The 18,858-nt window shown below is 44.9% G+C and overlaps 1 protein-coding gene, 1 long non-coding RNA gene and 1 pseudogene across 5 annotated transcripts in view; 2 read left to right on the top strand and 1 right to left on the bottom strand.

Moving 5' to 3' along the window:
• The window catches only part of LOC144672036 (uncharacterized), a 1,123,005-nt pseudogene that overhangs the window by 527,746 nt on the left and 576,401 nt on the right, over nucleotides 1-18,858 (top strand). The window lies entirely within an intron of this gene.
• LOC144672033 (NACHT, LRR and PYD domains-containing protein 3-like) overlaps nucleotides 1-18,858 on the bottom strand; it is a 1,181,600-nt gene that overhangs the window by 1,014,051 nt on the left and 148,691 nt on the right. The gene's annotated exons all lie outside the window — the stretch shown is intronic.
• On the top strand, nucleotides 421-11,477 carry LOC144672038 (uncharacterized). Its single transcript, XR_013574064.1, has 3 exons — nucleotides 421-735; nucleotides 4,210-4,336; nucleotides 11,096-11,477. It is a non-coding gene; the product is annotated as an uncharacterized LOC144672038 (long non-coding RNA).

The following is an 18,858-nucleotide window of genomic DNA, read 5'->3' as shown; positions in this document are numbered from 1 at the left end:
TCTCTCTTTCTCTCTCTCTTTCTCGTTCAGTCGGTCGTTCTCTCTCACCCCCTCTCCCTCTCCATCTTGGTCAGCCTCTCCCTCTCTATTTCGGTCGGTCGGTCGGTCATCTCTCTCTCCTCTGCGTTGGTCGGTGTCACTCTCTCTCCCTCGGTCAGTCGGTCTCTCATTCTCTTCCTCTCTCTTGTTCTCTCTCGTTCTCTCAGTCGGTTGGTTGGGCTCTCTCCCTCTCTCGGTTGGGCACTCTCTCTCTCTCCCTCTGTCTTTTGGTCATCTCTCTCTCGCTTGCTCCCTATCTGTCTCTCTCTCTTGGTTGTTCAGTCTCTCTCCTCCCTTTCGCTCTCTCTCCCACTCGGTTGGTCGGTCATCACTCTTTCTCTCTCGCTTTCTCCGTCGGACGGTCGTCTATCTCTCGCTATCTCTCACGATCGGCCGGTCGGTAGGTCACTCTCTATGTTGCTCTCTGTCTCTCTCTCAGTCGGTCGGTCTCTCTCTTTCCCTCTCGGTCGGTCGGTATCGCACTCTCTCTCTCTCTATCTTTCTCCCTGTCGGTCGGGCCAGGAGAGCCCAGGAGAGGCTGTTAAAGTCTCCAGAACACAAAATAGGACAGGGTGTTTGGAAAGAGCTAGGAATCTAACTTCAAGCACATCAGATAAAGGGACGACAATGAGAAAGGGTACGGGAAATACAGGACTGAAGGTGTTGTATCTGAATGCACGCAGTAAACGAAATAAGGTAAATGAGCTTGTGGCGCAGATTGAAATTGGCAGGTATGATGTGGTGGGCATCACGGAGCCATGGCTGCAAGGGGATCAGGACTGGGAGCTAAATATCCAAGGATATACATCCTATCGAAAAGATAGGCAGGTTGGTAGAGGGGGGTGGGGGGTGTTGCTTTGTTAGTAAGAAATGAAGTTAAATCGATAGCAAGAAATGGTGTAGGTTCAGATGATGTAGAATCTGTGTGGGTAGAGTTGAGGAACCGCAAAGGTAAAAAAAACATTATCGGAGTTATGTACAGGCCTCCGAACAGCAATCAGGATGTGGGGCACAAGATACACCAGGAGATAGAAAAGGTGTGTAAGAAAGGCAATGTTACAATGATCATGGGTGATTTCAATATGCAGGTAGACTGGGAAAATCAGGTTGGTAGTGGATCCCAAGAAAAGGAATTTGTGCAATGTCTACGAGATGGCCTTTTGGAGCAGCTTGTTGTGAAGCCCACTAGGGAGCAGGCAATTCTATTTTTAGTGACGTGTAATGAGGAAGATTTGATAAGGCAGCTTAAGGTGAAGGGACCCTTAGGTGCAAGTGACCATAATATGATAGAATTTACCCTGCAATTTGAGAGGAAAAAGCTGGAATCAGATGTAACGGTACTACAGTTGAATAAAGACAACTACAGAGGCATGAGGGAGGAGCTGGCCAGAATTGAATGGGATATGAGCCTAGCAGGAAAGACAATGGAACAGCAATGGCAGGAGTTTCTGGGAGTAATTTGGGAGACACAGCAAAAATTCATCCCTTGGAAGAAGAAGCATACTAATGGGAGGACGAGGCAACCATGGCTGACAAGGGAAGTCAGGGACAGCATAAAAGCTAAAGAGAAAGCATACAATGCAGCGAAGAGCAGTGGGAAACCAGGGGATTGGGAAGCCTACAAAGACCAACAGAGGACAACTAAAAAAAGAAATAAGGAGAGAGAAGATTTAATATGAGGGTAAACTAGCAAGTAATATTAAAGAAGATTGCAAGAGTTTTTTTTTACATATATAAAGGGTAAGAGAGAGGCAAAAGTGGACATTGGGCCACTGGAAAATTATGCTGGAGAAGTAGTAGTGGGGAACAAAGAAATGACAGAGGAACTGAATAGGTACTTTGCATCATTCTTCACAGTGGAAGACACGAGTGACATCCCCAAAGTTCAAGAGAGTCGGGGGGCAGAGGTGAGTATGGTGGCCATTACCAAGGAGAAGGTGCTAGGAAATCCCAAAGGTCTGAAGGTGGATAATTCACCTGGACCAGAAGGATTACACTCCAGAGTTCTGAAGGAGATAGCTGAAAAGGTAGTGGAGGCGTTAGTGGTGAACTTTCAGGAATCACTGGAGTCAGGGAGGGTCCCAGAGGACTGGAAAATCGCTAATATAACCCCCCTGTTTAAGAAGGGAGTGAGGCAAAAGAAGGGAAATTATAGGCCGATTAGCCTGACCTCGGTCGTTGGTAAGATTTTAGAGTCCATTATTAAGGAGGAGATTTCAGAATACTTGGATGTGCATGGTAAAATCTGGCAAAGTCAGCATGGTTTCATCAAGGGGAGGTCACGCCTGACAAATCTGTTAGAATTCTTTGAGGAGGTAACAAGTATGTTAGACAAAGGAAAGCCAATGGATGTTCTCTACTTGGACTTCCAAAAGGCCTTTGACAAGGTGCCGCACAGGAGGCTGCTCAGTAAGATAAGAGCCCATGGTGTTAGAGGCAAGGTACTAGCATGGATAGAAGAATGGCTGTCTGGCAGGAGGCAGAGAGTGGGGATAAGGGTGTCCTTCTCAGGATGGCGGCCGGTGACTAGTGGAGTTCCACAGGGGTCAGTGTTGGGACCACAACTTTACACTTTATACATTAATGATCTAGATGAAGGAACTGAGGGCATCCTGGCTAAGTTTGCAGATGATCCAAAGATAGGTGGAGGGACAGGTGTTATTGAGGAGGTGTGGAGGCTGCAGAAGGATTTGGACAGGTTAGGAGAATGGGCAAAGAAGTGGCAGATGAAATACAATGTGGGGAAGTTGGTAGTTAGGAAGGCAAATGCAATGTTGGCATTTATTTCGAGAGGACTAGAATGTAAAAGCAGGGATGTGCTGCTGAGGTTTTATAAGGCTCTGGTCAGACCACATTTAGAATATTGTGAGCAATTTTGGGCCCCGTATCTCAGGAAGGATGTGCTGGCCCTGGAGAGGGTCCAGGGGAGGTTCACGAGAACGATTCCAGGAATGAAAGGCTTAACATATGAGGAACATTTGAGGATTCTGGGTCTATACTCGATGGAGTTTAGAAGGATGAGGGGGGATCTGATTGAAACTTACAGAATACTGAATGGCCTGCATAGAGTTCCCGTGGGGAAAATGTTTCCATTAGTAGGAGAGACTAGGACCCGAGGGCACAGCCTCAGAATATAGGGAAGACCTTTTAGAACAGCGATGAGAAGAAACGTCTTTAGCCAGAGAGTGGTGAATCTATGGAATTCATTGCCACAGAAGGCTGTGGATGCCAGGTCATTGAGTGTATTTAAGACTGAGATAGATAGGATCTTGATTGGTAAGGGGATCAAAGGTTACGGGGAGAAGGCGGGAGAATGGTGTTGAGAAACTTGTCAGCCATGATTTAATGGCGGAGCAGACTCAATGGGCCGAATGTCCTAATTTCTGCTCCTATGTCTTATGGTCTTATGGATGCCGACAGATGTGTGGCACAGAAGTGTTAAAGAATGACGGATTTGTCAGAGCAAGAGGCAGAAATTTTCCAGACAAGAAGTATGAAAGAAAAAGACAGTCTGCGATGGTGCAGATGAACAGCACCCAATAGACATCCTCTTGCGGTGTGACAACAGAGGAGTGGAATGTGGGCCACAATTACTCTAAAGGAGACATCATTAGCCTGTCCTGGGATCGAATCCGCGACTTTGGCGTTATTAGCACCACGCTCTAACCATCTTAGCTAACCGGCGATAAAAACAGAAAGCTAAAAGCTACTGCGGATTCTGGAAATCCAAAACAAAAACAGAATTACCTGGAAAAACTCAGCAGGTCTGGCAGCATCGGTGGAGAAGAAATCAGTTAACGTTTCGAGTCTTCACGACCCTTCGGCAGAACTGAAGCATAGTTAGGAGAAAGGTGAAATATTTCACCTTTCTCCTAACTATGCTTCAGTTCTGCCGAAGGGTCGTGAAGACTCGAAACGTTAACTGATTTCTTCTCCACCGATGCTGCCAGACCTGCTGAGTTTTTCCAGGTAATTCTGTTTTTGTTTTAGCTAACCGGCCACCGGTTGGCACTACTTTGGTCGAGTGATGTTCCAACTCAGCCGAGCAATGAGTGGAGAATTCGGCATCTTGCTTTGCTGACTGATCTCACACAGGCTGGAACTCTAGTGTTTTCCGAATCAATGCTTTAAGTTATCAGCGAGATGTAAGGATTTGTTTTTTTTTTCCAGAGTTGCTGAATGATCCGATCTTCAGAAATCTGTTCAGGAGCAGATAGGTTCTTCTTCTTCTCATTGTTGAAAATATTCTGCCGAAAGCAAACCCCAAACTGCAAAATTTCTCGTCATCAATCGGCAGGTACCTCATGCAATCTCTTCGTTTAAATTTCTTTCATGGGATGTGGACATTTCGCGCATGAGCAGTGTAAGTTGATCATTCACAATTGTCTTCAGAAGGATGCTAAATTTAAAGAGTATAAGCACTTCAAACATTGAAGTAAAAATAGCGTCGAAATGTTGCCGTATGTCAAGGATGTAGCAATTGAAACGTTTGGATTTTCAAGGCGAATTAGAAGTCAGGCAGTTACAGCCGTGAAAACTCATGGAGTGGCCGTCGGTGCGGTTGAAATTTCAATTTGCTGCTATCATTCAGGGCAAGGAAATGTATATAGATTTCCGCCTGACTCTCAGTCAGCTGCATCAGGTGTTTAGATCAATTGGGAAAGCAGTAAATAACAGGCCAACTGCCCTCGTGATTGATGATTTTACTTGAGTAACAATCATATAGCAACGCCACCTCACGGGCCACATTGTATGGAGAGCCCCCTGTTATTTTACCTTGCGTTTTCCCTCTTCACAGCGAAGTGTCTGAGATAAGTTGCAATTAGAAGGGAGTGGTATTGGCTTCTGAGCCAAGGAGATTATGTATCATCAATGTGTCACCAATCAACGATGCGTGTTTATAATGCAAAGCTTTGAATTACATCGCTCAATTTTGCTACAAACATCATTGGGAATTGATCACCTCTTATCGGGCTGCATGACAGAGCGAGTGGAGAACTTACAGGTTAAAGACCGTCCGAGCACCGACGTGAATCCTGGAAACATCAGCGTTAACGGTACACGACAGATGGATTTGCACCAATCGGATTTCTCTTCTGAAAAAAAGCCACGTGCATGATTAGCCGTACTTTTTGTGTTATATATTAACGATTTGGACATACATATAAGAGGAACATAAGGCCCCAGTTATGCCTGTCTCTTTATGGGGTATGTGGAACATTCCTTGTTCCAGTCCTACTCAGGCCCTCTCCCACAACTCTTTCTCCGGTACATCGATGACTGCTAGGGTGCCGTTTCACGCTCTCGTCTGGATCTAGAAAAATTTGTTAATTTTGCTTCCAATTTCCACCCCTCCATCATTTTCAAGTGGTCCATCACTGACACTTCCCTTCCCTTCCTTGACCTCTCGATCTCAATTTCTGGTGATAGACTGTCCACCTTTATTCATTACAAGCCTTACTGACTTTCACAGCTTCATTGACTACAGTTCCTCACACCCCGCTTCCTGTAAGGACCCCAACCCATTCTCTCAGTTCCTTCACCTCCGTCACATCTGTTCTGATTATGCAACTTTCCAAAACAGTTCCTCTGACATGTTTTCCTTCTTCCTTAACCGAGGTTTTCCACCCACGGTGGTTGACAGGGCCCTCAACCGTGTCTGGCCCAACTCCTGCGCATCCGGCCTCACACCTTCCTCTCCCTCGCAGAACCATGACAGGGTCCTCCTGAACCCCATTTATCACCCCACCAGCCTCCGGATTCAAAGGATCATCATCCACTATTTCCACCAACTGCAGCATGATGCCACCACCAAACACATCTTCCCTTCACCACCCCTGGCGGCTTTTCACAGGGATTGTTCCCTCCGCAACACCCTGGTTCACGCCTCCATCACCCCCTTCACCTCAACCACCTCCCATGGCACCTTTCCATGCAACTGCAGAAGGTGCAACACCTGCCCTTTTACTTCCACCCTCTTCACCGTCCAAGGGCCCAAACACTCCTTTCAAGTGAAGCAGAGATTCACTGGTACTTCCCGCAATTTAGCCTACTGCATTCATTGCTCCCAATGGGGGTCTCCTCTACATTGGAGAGACCAAACGCAGACTGAGTGACCGATTTGCAGAACACCTTCGGTCTGTCCACAAGCATGACCCAGACCTCCCTGTCGCTTGCCATTTCAACACAGCACCCTGCTCTCATGCCCACATGTCCGTCCTTGGCCTGCTGAATTGTTCCAGTGAAGCTCAACGCAAACTGGAGGAACAGCACCTCATCTTCCGACCAGGCACTTTACAGTCTTCCGGACTTAATATTGAGTTCAGCAATTTCAGGTCATGAACTCTCTCCTCCATCACCACCCCCTTCCTGATCCCCCTTTTTCCAATAATTTATAATTCTTTTACAAATATATTTTACTTTTCCATCCTATTTTTAAATTTATTTCGATCTATTGTTTCATCTCCACCTTTTAGCCCATTTTGAACCCTTCCCCCATCCCACCCTCACTCGGGCCATCTGCCACTAGCTTGTCTTGCTTGCTACCCTTAATGTCCCCATTAGCACATCCTTTAGATAATATCGCCATCGTCAACACCCCTTTATCCTTTTGTCTATGACATCTTTGGCAATCTCTTCTTGGCCTCCACCTATCACTGGCTCCCTATCCAACTCTACCTGTCCCACCCCCTTCTGCCAGCTTATATTTCATCTCATTTCTATAACTGTTAGTTCTGATGAAGGTCATATGGATTAGAAACGTCAACTGTATCCATCTCCACAGATGGTGTCAGAACTGCTTAGCTTTTCCAGGTATTTTTGTTTTTGTTCTTGATTGCTAGCTTCCGCACTATTTTGCTTTTATATTATATAAGGGGAATCATCAGGAAGTTTTCCCGCAACGTAAATAAAATGGCTGTTTTATAGTGAGAAGGATAGCTGTAGGTGACAGGAAGGTATCAATGGGCTGGTTAGATGGGCAGAAAAATGCCACATGGCACTCAACCCTGAGAAGAGTGATGTAGTGTTTTTGGCGAGTTCAAGCAAGTCAAAGGGAATACAAGAGTGGCTATGGTGGAAAGGGAACTAAGCATGTGGCAGCGACATTCCATCTCCATTGCGAGTAAGCACCTGATCATCAGGTGTGAGGCACTCTTGGTGTTGCTGTACGTGGCACATGTCGGTCCGTTCCTGGCTCCTGCGCAATGGCGATCATCCGAGCCAGCTTTTGCTTTATCTGGAGGTGGAAAATGGATCGTGTTCACAGCAACGCGATGTACAAGCCTCTAGATAAAGGTGGAAAAATATTGCCCAACATCGCTCTCATCCTGTTGGCCATTCTTGTGTGAGGCTGCATCAAGCTGTGCATAGACCCTTGGTATGCAAACACCAAGTGTCACTCGGTACTGAGGTTCTACATGCCCCCGGTGTTGCGAAGGTTGGGTCTGGTCATGCTGCCGTGGAATGCTCCAAGTAGTTGGACCACGCCATATCACTCGCCCCTCGTTGGAAAAATTTATGCAGAGAAACATCTTTGACCACAGGTCCATCAGGAAGTGTTCAGCACGTAACATGACCAAGTGATTGATATGGATCACATTAGACGCCGTGCCACCTGTCTCCAAAGCCCTGGTTGTGACAGGGTTAGGGGGCAGGGCTGGGCATCCTCAGCCGGTTATTGTAATTGCAGCGAGTATTAACCCAGTGAGTATTAATCATGTATTCACCCAGCAACCACGACAACCACTGAAAGCACAGGAGCATTATTTCAGGGAATGATTGCCCTCCTAGGATTGGTGGAACTCAATCTTTTTGTCCTCTGTGCCCAGGCGATATGGGGGCCGACCAAGCACCCAAAAGCACTCGGTAAACGGCTTATTGTCCATTGAAAACATAGTCAACATATTCCTCCCGAAGCAGCTTGGGGCATTTCTTAACCATCGGTCAGGTCGGTATTAGACGTGTCACTGTCCAGCTGGACAAAGATACCCAGAAATATTGTCCGGCATGGAAGTTACCAAGACTCTCATCAACCTTCACGATCCTGGAACCAAACCTATCATTGTGTTCCAATGTCCGGATCACAACAACACAGGATGGAAATTGGATTGTTGAGGTGATGGACGGTTGTGAGGGTGAAGGTTCTGAGAGCTGGAGTTTGTTTTTAGATATGGGACGGTCATGAGGATCCAGGAGCATTGCACTATCCTGGTTTCAGACATCTGAACAAGGGCAATTAGGGATGGGCAATAAATGCTGGCCCAGCCAGCGACACCCACACCCCATGAACGTTTTTTTTTTAAAAATCTTATCAGGACAGAGATGAACACCCTTCATGGAGATTAAGATGGATGACAGATTGTCTGCATAGAGAAACCAAAAAAAAATCAGCTTGGTGATTCGTTGATAGACAATTTAGCAGCGGTAAAAACAACTTCAGGGCCAACAGTGGAGCATGATTAAACAGTTAATGATGGGTGACCTGACATAATCAATGGTGAAGGTCCGGCGTGATGAACATGAATGGCCTGTGGTATCCCCCGTTATAAATGGAGCCAATGGAGCCAACGGCAGATAATGTCCGTCAAGGGCAAGCACTCTGGAAAGAACAACATGAGCAAGTGACAGATGGTCCTTGTGGGGGTTGGGGGGAGGTGGGTGGGTGGGGGGGGGGGTGGGAGGGGGCGGAGAGTGGGGGGGGGCGGTGGCGGTGGTGCGAAAAAATTGAAAATAGGGTAAAAGATGGGGATAAAACAATGAAAACGATGAATAATAGTGAAAATCAATAAAATAAAAATTAAGTGGATAAAAATAAAAAAGAAAAAATGAAAATGAATATTGAAAAACGAGGCCAAGAAAGGTTGAGGATGGAGGAAAGAGTTCATTGTATGAAGTTGTTGAGCTCAATGTTAAGTCCAGAAGGCTGTAAAGTGCCTAATCGGAAGATGAGATGCTGTTCCTCCAGTTTGCGTTGAGCTTCACTGGAACAGTGCAGCAGGCCAAGGACGGAAATGTGTGCATGAGAGCAGGGTGGTGTTCTGAAATGGCAAGCGACCGGAAGGTCTGGGTCATGCTTGAGGACAGACCGAAGGTGTTCTGCAAAGCAGTCACCAAGTCTGAGTTTTGTCTCTCCAAAGTAGAGGAGATAGCATTGGGAGCAGCGAATGCAGTAGACCAAATTGAAGGAGGTGCAAGTGAAGCACGGTGAGGAGGGGGACGGTAAAAGTGCAGGTGTTTCCCCCTCTGTGATTCCATGGGAAGGTGCCATAGGAGGGGTATGAGGTGCTGAGGGTGACGGAGGAGTAGATCAGGTTGTTGCAGAGCAAATGGTTCCTAAGGAATGCCGACTGGAGGCGTGGGAATAAAGGGAAGATGTGTTTTGAGATGGCATCATGCTGGAGTTGGCAGAAATGGCGGAGGATGATCCTTTGAATGTGGCGGATGGTGGGGTGAAAAGTGAGGACAAGGGGGGCCATATCATGGTCCTGGGAGGGAGAGGAAGTTATGAGGGCAGAGGCGTGGGAGATGGGTCTGACACAGTTGAGGGCCCGGTCAACAACAGTGTTTGGGAAATCTCATTTAAGGAAGAAGGAAGAATTGTCAGAAGCGCTGATTGGGAAAGTGGCATCATTGGAACAGATGCAACGGAGATGAAGGAACTGAGAGAATGGGATGGAGTCCTCACAAGAAGCAGGTTATGAGGAGCCATAGTCGAGGTAGCTGTGGGAGTCAGTGGGCTATAATGAATATTGGTGGACAGTCTATCACCAGAAATTGTGACAGAGATGTCAACGAACGGAAGGGGAGTGTCCATGTGAAGGTAATGGAGGGGTGAAAATTGGAAGCAAAATTGATACACTTTTCCAGGTCCAGGCGAGAGCATGAAGCAGCACCGAAACAATCATCGATGTACAGGAAAAATAGTTGTGGGAGGGGGCCTGCGTAGGACTGTAACAAGGAATGTTCCACATTACCCACAAAGAGACAGGCATAACTGGGATCATGTGGATACCCATTGCCACACCTTTTATTTAGAGGAAGTGAGGCAAGTTTAGGGAGAAATTGGTCAGCAAGAGGACAAGTTCAGCCAGATGGAGGAGAGTAGTGGTGGATGGGGATTGTTCGGGCCTCTGTTCAAAGAAGAAGAGGAGAACTCTCAGACCATCCTGGTGGGGAATGGAGGTGTAGGTGGATTGGACGTCCATGGTGAAGAGAAGGCAGTTAGGCCAGGGAACTGGAAATTGTTGATATGACGTGGGGCATCGAAGGAATCGCGGGTGTAGTTGGGGAGAGACTAGACAAGAGGAGAGAGAACGGAGTCAAGATAGCAAGACATGAGTTCCATTGGGCAGGAACAGGCTGACACTATCGGTCTACTGGGACAGTCCTGTTTGTGGATTTTGGGGAGGAAGTAGAAGCGGGCTGTCCTGGCTTTGGAGACTATGAGGTTGGAAGCTGTGGAGGGAAGGTCTCCAGAGGTGATGAGGTCAGTGAAAGTCATAGAAACAATGGCTTGATGTTCGATGGTGGGGTTATTGTCCAGGGGGAAGTAGGAGGAAGTGTCTGAGAGTTGGCTCTCAGCCTCTGTGGAATCAATATTCCACACCTCGAGCACTCTGCTCTGACCGGAGGGACATGTTTACTTCTGACAGATCCTCACAATTTGACATTGACGTTCTCTCAGCTCAGCAACACAGCAGCAAATCCTATTTATCTGCTGCATTTGACAAAATAAAACGCCTCAGGACGGTTGACAGGAACATTATAAATCTACATTTATAACAAAGTTTCACAAAGGGGTATTGGGAAGTTGACTGGTCAAATAAGTAGATTGGAACGAGTGTCTGAAAGCAGAAGAAGGAGGTAGAGAGGCAGAGAGGTTAAGGGAGGGAATTCTAGAGTTTAAGGAATTCATGCTTGAAGGCCCGGCCTGACTTAAGTACATTGTGTTCGTGGGTAATTTAGGTTTCACGGAGAGAAACTCTGGGAATTGATGTGCTGGCTACATGCATTATTCAGTGGATTATGTTAATCCTCCTCCTCCCTCTTTTGGCAGTTTGCCCGCCTGTGTCATTTATGTTAATTCTCCCTGTCATGTTTCAAACCAAAGAGGGAAGAAACTGCATCACCAATAACTGAAGCAACCGGATTTCCTTGAAGACATAACCAAAGCATTCTCCACGTGCCACACCACTCAACGTGGATTTCACCAACTCAAACAACAGTGGAATCTACCAAAAATTTCCATCTCAGCAGCAGTCCATATAAATCAGCAACTAACTTGAGGATTGGCATATAGCATAGCCATAGTTATGGATATGTCTATTCTTGATTCAAACATAAATATTTGTATTAATAGAAGGGAGTGAAAGCTCCACAGTGGTTATTCAGAATCATCATCTCGACATTATCAAATAAAATAAATAATTGTTTTCATTTATGATGTGTCTATCATGACTTCAGAATCCCAAAGCAGTTCTGTCAAATGTCATGCAGTCACCGTAGTAATGCTGGGAAACGAGGCAACTGGTGTGAACACGTCAGTCTTCCATAAACAGCAATCAGGAAAAAAAGTACATCTGCTTTAGTGAGGGTCATGTTGAAGAATGAATATTTATAGTGCATCGTGGAAAACGTCCCTGATCTTAAATAAATAGCCATATGGAGTCTATTATGTTCATCTGAAAGGGCAGCTGAAACGTTAGTTTAACATTTCACCTGAAAAAGTGTTTTTATCTTTCTAAATCTATCATTGTTAGAACAGAAAAAAATTACAATTCAGAGTTGATAGGGATGTGCAAGGGAACACTTTGGATAGGTAAGGTTGATCATCTTAGAGGGATGTGGAAATATCTCGACGAGAAGAATTGAACAAAATCTTTTAGATAGGTGAGTTGGATGGGTTGATGAGAATACTGTCGATAGTGGGTAAGTGGGTTGAAGGCAGCATTGAGATTTGGGGACTAGGTGGGTTGTGTGGCATGCTGTGGATAGCTGATGCAGATGGGCTGAGCGGATCACTGTGAATTATTGGGCTGTGTAGACAGAAGTGAACAATATAGATGTATGGGTGAGATGGACTGAAGGAATTATCTCGATAGGTGAGCTGGATGGTATGAAAGGGGTACTGTGGGCAGGTGGGTTCGATGGTCTGAAGAGCATACTTATATATTTAGGCGAGATCAAATGATGTAATGCTTGGATAGGCATCCTAAATGGGATGACAGAATACTATGGATATTTGTGTTAGATCAGCTGAGAGAGTTCGTAAATATGTTGCTTGGATGGTTTGAGGAAATATTGTGGATAGGCAGTTTGCATGGGTTGAATTGTTACAATGGATATGTGGCTAGGAGGGCTGAAGGAACACTGTTGATTGTTTGGTTAGTTGCGCTAAAGGGAAGGTGTGGATAGTTGGTTACATGGCCTGAAGGCACACCTGTGGATAGGAAGAGAGATAAGCTGATGTGAACACTGTGGACTGGCGGGTAGAGTGCTGGAAAGGAATAGAGGGGACTGAGTGGCCTTTATGGAAAATTCTGGATAAGTGGGCTAGATGATCTGAAGAGAATACTGAAGATTGGTGGTTAGGTGGGTTGCATGGGACATTATGGAGAACAGATAGTTGGATGGAAGAGAATACTGGGGATAGAGGACCAGATGGTCTGAAGGAAACATTGTGGATGCGTTAACTAAATAGGCTAAAAGAAACAGTATGAGTGGTGGGCAATGTGGGATAAAAAAAGAACAGGTGGATAAATGGGTTAGTTGGGCTGAAGAAAACAGTCCATATAGTTGGGTGTGATTGGTTGCAGGGAATACTGTAGATAGGTGAGCTGGATGGAAAGAAGGGAATGATTTGGAGAGTAACTCACCTCCTGAGTCCCAAAGCCTTTCCATCATCTTCATGGCCCAGCTATCCACTTCCCTGGATGAGTGCATCTCCAACAACATTCAAGAAGCTCGACACCATCCAGGACAAAGCAGCTCGCTTGATTGGCACCCCAGCCACCACCTTCAACATTCAGTCCCTCCACCACTGACACAGTGGAAGTAGTGTGTACCTCATATACCTCAGATGCACTGCAGTAACTCACCAAGGCCCCTTTGATGGCTCCTTCCAAACCCGCGACCTCTGCCACCTAGAAGAGCAAGGGAAGAAGATACATAGGAACATCATAACATGCAAGATCCACACCCCCCCCCCCCCCCCGCCCCCTCCACCCCACCTTCACCCCACCACCACTCCGCCCCAAGTCCCATACCATCCTGACTCGGAACTATGTCACAGTTCCTTCACTGTTGCTGGGTCAAAATCCTGGAACTGCCTTCCAAGCAGTGTGGTGGCTGTTCCGACCACACATGGATTGCATCAAAAGGCAGCACACAACAATCTTCTCAAAGGCATTTAGGGATGAGCAATAAATGCTGCACTAGCCAGCAATGTCCACAACCCATGAACAAATATAAAAAATTGTTGGGCTTTATGGCCTGCAGTTATGACCCTGGATAACAGGTGAGATGGGCTGACATCACGTTGTGGATGGGTATGATCGATGGCCTGAAGAGACTATTTTGGATAGATAGAATAAATGAGCTTAAATGATCACTTTGCATATGTGGATTACACGGGTAGAAGTAATTTCTGTGGATATCAGTTAGGTAGGGTGAAAAAAAAACACGGTGGGCTAAATGAGTTGAAGAAACACTACGGACAGATTATTTAGATAGGCCGAAAGGAAACATTGTTAATAGATGGACTAGATGGGCCGAATTAATCATGGTGGATAGGAAATTTAGATGGACAGAATGGAATACTGTGGATAGATGAGTTAGATGGGCTGAAGGATATACTGAATTAGTGGGTTAGAATGGTTGAATGGAATGCCTGATTTGCTGGGCTATATTGATTAGTTATATGTGCTGAAGGGAATGCTGCTTATTGCCGGGCTAGATGGGCTGAAGGGAATATTGTGGATAGGTGGTATGACAGGCTGAACAGAATAGTGTGAATGGGTGGCATGAAAGGCATTGCTCATGACATATTGCTTACCCGTCCCTCCTTACCGGGAAGCACTTGGTGTTTATCCTTGATTTGTCGCAGTGGTTAAACTTCTTGTTCTGTGAAAATCGTGTTTGAAACGATTTCCAGAGGTTTGACTGGAGATGATGAGGGAACAACGATATATATCCATGTAAGGGTGGTGTCTTACTTGAAAAAAATACCCAATTTAACTTGAAAAGCAAAGCCCCTCCCCCACCTACCCGCCGCCACCACATCCACTCCCCTCAGCCACCCCCACCCCCACCCCCACCTCCACACACACTACGCATACACACCGCGATTAAATGTTCAGATATCTGCATGCAGAGTATCTGCTTCCGAGCAGGAGTTGAGGGGTCTGTATGCCCAGTTAATAATATGCATATAACAATTGCAACCAGAAGATCTTTATGCTTCCTTTGTATTTCCTGAAGAAATGTCAAAACAATATCATTATCATTATCTCCGGTCTACATTTTTACCTTGACTGTTTGTTAAGTAACTGTAACTAATATTGTTTATTATGTAACCAGTTCAATTGTCTCACTGGAGGGTTCTCGCCAATATAAATAGTGGCTTCTTCATCATGCAATTATATTTAATCAGTCGGTATCACTAATACATTTACCTCGGAGAAAATGGGATATCCATTAATCTTTCAGATAGAAAGCATCTACTACATCTTGCTGCAATTGGCGTTACTGGTAAGGCTTTGAATCCCGTATTAATGGTGTTAACCAATGTTCAGGCGTTACTACTCTTGCTCCCTGCCTTTTACAGGAACATACTCAGATTGGTCTGTGTTATAAAGTCGCAAATTCAGTGTTACCGGTTCAAGAGTAGTTTTACTATTTGCTGTGGGAGGATTATTTATAGAGGTTATTAATTTTCTTCAGTGTTCGATAGTTATTGTTGCTGGCATCTTCCATGTATTGACTCTTGTACAATCTCAGTTCCAGAGCAAATAAGACAATCAGAGTCTAAATATTTATACATTCCATTTTTAATTCTTACAAACTAGATCAATGCACCTTTTATATTAGTTATATTCTTTTTAAAATATATTATTTTAGTGAATGCTAAAATTAATTTTTAATTTGACTTTCTGGCAAGGTGTGATCGAGTGGACTTCCTCTCATTTATTGTGGTGTTATTGGTTGAATTCTTCGAACGCTGATAAGTAAAATAGTACAATAATATATAGTATCATCCTACACTATAATACATATAAATTTAATTTCACTATTAACTTAGAGACGAGAGCCAGCATGTTAGCATTTCGAGCTGCATTCATTTATCACGAGATGTGTCATGCTATTTTCTATGAAATGATCTGCTCCCTATTTTATGTAACTATGAGCTGTGTAATTTTTAAACTCTGAGGGATTGAAATTCAGCTCAGATAGTAGTACAAAAGGACAGTATTCGATCAGCCGGCTGGATACTCAGCATCTGATATTTAGGAGTATTACAGTCAATGTAATTAAATAACAGGCATTGTTTATAATGGGTGACTGACACGACACCGCTCATTTTGTGCACCATCCGACATTATTTTCTACCGCACATGATTTAACACAACGTAAAAATGCATCTGTTTTTGTTGAAATAGAGAAAAGGCAAGTCAAGAGCAAATTAAGTAAATAAAGTTATTCAACTTTATATTGTATACATTGTCTGTACAAGTAGTAGAAATCGAAAATGTAATGTACACTACAGAGCAGGAAATGTATACAGCCACTCTGCATGTTGTCTGATGGCTACCAGTCAAATTAAGGTGAGACCTGGTGTAAGCTGATTATAATTAAACGCTCAGTATTGTAACTAACTATTTGGATGGAGTATTTCTGTGCGTTTCACATACCTATCGTTCCCCTCTACTACTTCAGTTGCAAATTAGTAGTTTTCCCGAGGAACAAAGCTATTCTACAGCAATTATTTCTTATTTCAGCGCCGTAGTCACATCAGGAGGAATCTGCACCTTGGAAGTTTTCTGCCCATTATAACACCTGACATAACAGTTGCCACCACACCTCACCTCATATTTTCAGTGTCATGGATAGGCTTGTTGAATTATTAACTGATATTAACTGATTAGAAAACACTAATACTGCAAATATTGCAATCAGATTTGTCAACCGTGTCCCAGTTGGTAGCACACTTGCCTTTGTATCAGAAGATTAGGTATTGAAGTCTGACTCCAGGTCTTGGGCACAAAAATAACAGTCAACACTTCAGTGCATTATTAAGGGAGCTTTACATTATCAGAGGCCCCGCCTATCGGATAATTTCGTAAAAGGAGACCCCTTCAGCTCTGTTAATGGGGTGTACAAGATATCAAGTCAATATTTCATAAACCAGGAGGGTTACATGATGGTAGCGTGTAAAATTAAAACGCATGGGATTGGGGGCAATGTATTGAGATGGATAGAAAACTGGATGTCAGACAGGAAGCAAAGAGTAGGAACAAACGGGTCTTTTTCCCAATGGCAGGCAGTGACGAGAGGGATACCACAGTGATTGGTGCTGGGACCCCAGCTATTCACAATATATATTAATGATTTAGATGAGAGAACTAAATGCAATATCTCCAAATTTGCAGATGAGACAAATCTGGGTGGGAGGGTGGCTGTGAGGAGGATGCAGAGATGCTTCAGTGTGATTTTGACAAGCTGAGTGAGCGGGCAAATGCATGGCAGATGCAACACAATGTGGATAAATGTGAGGTTATCGACTTTGGTCGCAAAAACAGGAAGGCAGATTATTATCTGAATGGCTATAAATTGATAGAGGGGAATGTGCAATGAGACCCGGGTGCCCTTGTACACTAGTCGGTGAAGGTAAGCATGTAGGTGCAGCAGGCAGTAAAGAAGGCGAATGGTATGTTGGCCTTCATAGCCAGAGGATTCGAGTACAGGAGCAGGGATGTCTTGCTGCAAGTAAACATGGCTTTGGTGAGACCACAGCTGGAATACTGTGTGCAGTTTTGGTCTCCTTATTTGAGGAAGAATGTTCTTGCCATAGAAGGAGTGCAGCAAAGGTTTGCCAGACTGATTCCTAGGATGGCGGGACTGACATATGGGGAGAGATGGAGTCAGTTAGGATTATATTCGCTGGAGTTCAGAAGAATGAGTGGTGATCTCGTAAAAATTGATAAAACTCTAACAGAACTAGGCAGGGTGGATGCAGAAAGGGTGTTCCAGATGGTGGGGAGTCCAGAACCAGGGGTCAGTCTGAGGATGCGGGGTAGACCATTTAGGACTGAGTTGAGGAGAAACTTCTTCACCCAGAGAGTTTGAGCCTCTGGAATTCGCTACTACAGAAAGTAGTTGAAGCCAAAACATTGTATGTTTTCAAGAAGGATATAGATATAGCCCTTGGGTTGAAAGGGATCAAATGATATGGGGAGAAAGCGGGAGCAGGATATTGAGTTGGATGATCAGCCATGATCATGATGAATGGTGCAGCAAGCTGGAAGGGCCGAATGGCCTGCTCCTGCTCCGATTTCCTATGTGCCTATGATAGTTTTGGATGTTTCTGAGGAGTTTAAAAATGGACAAAAGCTGACACATCAAACCCCTGGAATGTAACATTCTTTGCATTGTATAAACTTTCGAGCCAAGCCAACACAAAGGATAGTAGTCTAGGCGTCTGCGCCAACAAGCTATGACAAAGGAAGTGCTATTTTGCACCCATCTCCAAAGTTGTGCTAATGGTTCTTAACACAATGTGTCTCATTAGCTGAATAGCTTGATACAAAACCACCCGGTCACATGACAGAGACTTGAGCTGTTTGAATTTTATTTTAATTAAACAGATTTCGGATTCCATCTGCAGTCACATTTTAACATCAGAAGAGGACCAGGCCTCAATGCTAGCAGCCTGCCTCGGTCTATCATTTACCACCTAACAAAAAGCAACAGAAAGAGCTGTCCATGTTAGAATTGCCTGGCCTCGTCTACACTGTGTACCGCTGGAAGGTCTGAACTTCTGTATAAGGCTAATTCATCTCTACGTACTTTCTCTCGAGAGGAGAGAGTGAGAGGAGGACCCCGAGCCAGGCAATCAGCAGCACCTAGAGGAGGTTGCGAGAGGAGGACCTGTTCTGTCCTGTCAGAGCAGAAGTATGATGTCAAAGGAAAACACGTAGCTGATTGGTGGGTATCACTTCTGTGACTCTTTTGATTGTTCAAGTGGTTTAAATCAGCTGAAAAGTACAGTGAAGAAATTCACTTTTACAATATTAAAGATCCAATTTAATTAATAAAATAGTATAGAGATGGCTGGGCAGGCAATGCATTGCAGCTGTAGTATGTGGGAGCTGTTGGGCACTAGTACGATCCATGGACCACATCTGCAGCAATTGTTCGCCACTCGAGGAACTTCGGCCCAGAGTTGGTGAGCTGTATTCCGAGCTGCAGACACTGCAACACATCAAGGAGGGGGCGGGTTACCTGGACACTGTGTTTCAGGAGGCAGTCACGCCCCTTAGATTGATTACATCAAATTTAGATCATGGTCAGGGACAGGAGGATATGACTACGAGTGTTGCGGGTATGGAGTTACATAATTTAGCTTTGGAGGATCCTCAGCCAGTGCCCTTGTCCAATAGGAATGAAGTTCTTGCTCCCGGCGTGGATGAGGGCACAGACTGCAGGGAGGATGGGCAATCTGACCAGAGCACCATGGCACAGAGCGCCATTCAAGTGGGGGGAGAAAATAGAAAAAGTAGTATTAATATTGGATAGCATAGCTAGGGGCATAAATACTGTATT

Source organism: Cetorhinus maximus, chromosome 35, assembly GCF_964194155.1.
Source record: "Cetorhinus maximus chromosome 35, sCetMax3.hap1.1, whole genome shotgun sequence".
Lineage (NCBI taxonomy): Eukaryota > Metazoa > Chordata > Chondrichthyes > Lamniformes > Cetorhinidae > Cetorhinus > Cetorhinus maximus.
This window is presented reverse-complemented; position numbering and strand designations above follow the sequence as displayed.